Genomic DNA, 4,345 nt, shown 5'->3' with positions numbered 1-4,345 from the left:
TCGTCGATGCCCCACTCATCGCATTGGCTTCCTTGGCGTCACTCATTTCTTTGGTTCAGCTGTTGTTCCAACTTTTGGTTGCACTGGGTGAGTCGCTCCACCGTTGCAGCCAGGGTTTGCACTTGTCTTTCCAAGGCATTTAAGGGATTCCCTGCTTCTTGGTTGATGGTAGCCATCGAACGTGTTTGGACCATGCAACTCTTTTGTCTCAAAAGTGGTGATATGGCCAATCACAGTCGTTCTTTGCCACAGACGACGCCAACTGATGATGAACTGAAATCATCAATGAGTTGTGGGCTCCAAATCACACCGATGGGTACTTGTGAAATAAGAATGAAAGAACCAAATAAAAGGCACCGGTGTGGCATCAGCCGAGAGCCCTCCGAAGGCCAAGTTAGAGAATGAGAAATCTCTAAGAACTTTGTAGTGAGAGAGCTAGGGATTTTCTGCATACCTCAGGAAAGTGGAGGTCTGGTGTTTATATAGGAGTCCAAGACCCCTTGGAAGTAAGGATCTTTCCTTGTAGAGGAGATTTGGTATTAGGGTTTCCGAGATTTTAGGATGTCTTTCCATATGAGGAAGATACGATAGCACGATAAGGTCTTTGTGCATGATGTGCAAGGTATTTCTATATATGGATATTCATAGGGGCCAAGCAAGGCCACAAAGGTCCTGTCAGCTTCTCTACCCTATCGGCTTTATGGCTACCCGTTGGTTTGAGTGTATCCATCAGCTCTTGTGGTGGCGTCACCCATTGAGAATCCCATCAGTTTATTAAGGGTATGTTACTCCCGTCCGTCTTTATGGAGCTCTCGTCGTCTTTGTGGAGCCAACGGTCTCATAAAGGTTGTCCATTCTCTTACAAGTCAATTTGTCTTTGTCGAAAACACCTCTATCATATTCTGACAAACACTACTGCATCAACGTTGAGTTTGTAGGCTGACCTCGTTGGTGGAGTCCATGAAACCCTATTCTACACTGGACTGAGAGTTGACTGGACTAATAAATGCTCCTAAGCTTGTCTATACTCCTTCAAGAAATCTTCTGCTGACTTATGCAGCCGCTTTGGATCTTGTATAACACCACCATGCATTACCAAGTTTCTTTGATTCCATATGATCCAACATTGAACTAGAAACAACTCCATTTCATCCACCGTGAGTCTATCCATCAAGCCTTCAACCAGCTGCAAAATATCACTTTGGCTTCTCACACACTTCTATAGACAAATCCTACTGGCAGCCCAAACATCTTGAGCTACTCCACATTCCCACAGGACATGAAGCACTGACTCTGTGTTCTGTCTGTATAAGCCACAAGTGCTAGCCAAATTTTCCCTTGTTGGCAAAATATCTTGGCAAACCCTCCATCCAAATACTTTTATCTTGTTAGGCAACTGGCTCTTCCACAATCTCTGCGAAAGCAATCCTTCATCAGTCCCCTAAGCCATAATCCTCCTTAGATATCAACAAAGTTGTTTGGTAGCTAGATTTCACCGAGTACTCCCCATTTTTATTAGGAAGCCATATTATAGCATCAAGTATATGTCTTCTACTCAAGGGAACCCAAACTATAGCTTCCGCATCATCCCTTTGGAAATTAACAACAATGACACCACAATCCCAATCATGAGCAGCCCAATCAATGAGGTCTGAAACTCGCCATTCCCCATCCTCAAGATCCTTGGAGTTGGTTTTTTATTAGTCCAACTAAGTTACATCATAAGAATTACATGTTAATATATATTGCATATGGTCTTGGGTTAAGAAGCATAAGGAAGTCGCCATAGCCCGTTTTTCTTGTAGTGTATTCTAGTGATCTTTTCCGTTGTCTCTTGTAGTTATATTTTAATGTAATACATTGAAAATTTAGTGGATTCTAATAAATTAAAAGTATTAGCATTGGATTCAATGTACATTTAGCAGAATTGACCCCAAAAAACTCTTCTTCTTCTTTTTACTTTAACCAATCTACTATTCATAGACCATTTAAGTATTATTTTTCCTCTTTCCAAAAATCATCCCAAGAAACCACAGCAACCCAAAAATTTATCAAGAATCAACCCACAAATCAATCATCGCACCCACCTAAGCAACCACTGCACAAATTAATCAACCCACAAAAACCAACCCAAACCAAGAACCAACCCACAACTCTTCAACCTACAAGCCAATGATGGTAACCTAATTTTTTAGCATTGTCAATAAACGATAGCTCAATAACAATATCTAGGTCTTGTACAATTGTTATTACTATGCAATGCATTCTTGGGCTCCATGTGTGTTGTTTTAGGGTTGATTAAGTTGAATTTTTTCTAGAAATAGCATATAGCGAGGTAGGTACAAATGCTCTAAGGGATTACAAATCATGAAAGAATAAGTCTACCAGCTCTAAAAAAATCCACCAAAATTTTCACAAACTCTCCCAAACCTAAACTTGCCAAATCATTTCATATGGACCCATCATAACATAAGGGGTAAAAAATATTTGGTTGAATATTCTTTCACACTCGTTTACATCTACTATTTTACATACATATATGTAATTGATGCAGAAATATCCACATTTTAAGATATAAAAGTGGATGTGTGAGAAACAAAGAAAATTTATGAATTTTTCTATGCCAGTTGACTTATATATAGATTATGAAAACACTACAATTAATTATTACCTCCAACCAAGTTGTCCCTATAGAACTAAGACACAAATTTAGTACATAAATAATTGTAATATTAATAAAATCTTTTTTAATTAAAAAAAAAAAAGTGGGGAGGGGAGAGGGGGGAGGCTCGCACATGTGGTCATTGTCCCTCACCCACTTTAAACCCTACTATTGTATGGCATAGGACAAGCCGAACAATAATGGGGCTTGGTACTACTTGAATTCATAACTCTCGAACTTGCAAATGTGATGAGTTACGAAAACTTCTTACCATTAAGCCACACCCTCTAGTTAGTAACAATAAAATCAATAGTTCTAATGACCTAGAGGTTGAATGATATTTTGTGTGTGTTTCCAAACCAACATATCCAAGGTTAAAGACAACGGTGAAATAAAGAAAGTGACAACGATGAAAACAACAAAAGCTTAAAAGACCTAGAAGAAGCATACATGGCAGACTAAATAAAAACCATAACATGAATATGGTGATGATAAAAATATACACGGTGAAGAGTCTAATTCAAGCTGAAACTTTAAAATCATCTGCTCCTCGTAGCAATGAAGCATGATACTGCGGCCATGATGATGGTCATCGCAACAGAACTTACATCATCAAAAATAGCAGAAAATCTCATTTCTTGCAGATCCCAAAGAGTTGAAACACAAAGGCGCAACCCGCCAAACATCTGTAGCAAGATAGCCATCCCCTGCGGCCCTGCTGACCAGCATGAACCTCATGACTCTACTACATTATAGGTTTTACACACACACACATATGGAGAAATAGAACCAAATGCACAAAGTAAAATTGAAGTGAGCTTACCCAGAAACTACAATGTAGGAAGAGACACTAAGGTCACCTTAGTAAGGTGGGATATGGTTCTTTTCTCTTTGTTTCTCGCAAGGCTCATCACTGTATTTTTGTGTGTTAGATTCAAGAAATAGAGGAATTAACAGTACTGACTGATCAGAGCTAAAGAGTCAAAACAACAGCTTGGAGTTTTGCTCGTTACAAACATTATAACTGCTGCTTCTAGGATGCTTCCTAGCTAGTTCTCTTTCTTGTCATGGCGATCCAGTGTGGGTCCCACACACACTTGTCAGCACTAACGGTTCTCTTCTTGTAGGCTGTAGTAGTTCCAATCCATGCCACTAAGGTCGAGCACGACACCTGGTGCCATTAAAAGGCACTCCCTTACGGCACAGAAACAGAGGAGCTTATTTTTATGAAAAACATACGAACGTCTTGCAAGCAAATTGCAAAGACAGGTGGAGCTTCAAATTTTTTTATTCTCTTAAGGGACAGGACATCCGATAAAATTAGAAGGATACGCACACAGCTTCAAAAACTGAACTCGGACAGGATTTCTTGAAATTAGCGTTAGCATTCATGGCCAATTAATTATCCTAGTAACTAATATATAATAAAAAATAATAATAATAATAATAAAATAAAATAAAAAACTCATACTCGATTTTGGATTGTATACGAAGGTTGGATTCAGACACGACAATGTAAATACAAATTTTCTATCTTGATTTCGTATACCATTTTGCTAAATTACCAATTCTCTAAAAGCTTAAATTTTTTAAAAATATATAACAATTTTATTAATTTAATCTAACATTCTTCCTTTACGAGATTATTTAAGTTGTCATTGAATAAGAGCTTAACACGTGAAA

The 4,345-nt window shown here is 38.3% G+C and overlaps 1 long non-coding RNA gene across 1 annotated transcript; it reads right to left on the bottom strand.

Annotated features, from left to right (window-relative positions):
- Positions 1 to 2,912: 2,912 nt before the first annotated feature.
- Positions 2,913 to 3,658, bottom strand: LOC115969529. Its single transcript, XR_004087000.1, has 2 exons — positions 3,486 to 3,658; positions 2,913 to 3,377 (listed from the first exon to the last, which is right to left on the bottom strand). It is a non-coding gene; the product is annotated as an uncharacterized LOC115969529 (long non-coding RNA).
- Positions 3,659 to 4,345: the final 687 nt, after the last annotated feature.

Source organism: Quercus lobata, chromosome 11 (assembly GCF_001633185.2).
Source record: "Quercus lobata isolate SW786 chromosome 11, ValleyOak3.0 Primary Assembly, whole genome shotgun sequence".
Classification (NCBI taxonomy): Eukaryota; Viridiplantae; Streptophyta; class Magnoliopsida; order Fagales; family Fagaceae; genus Quercus; species Quercus lobata.
This window is presented reverse-complemented; position numbering and strand designations above follow the sequence as displayed.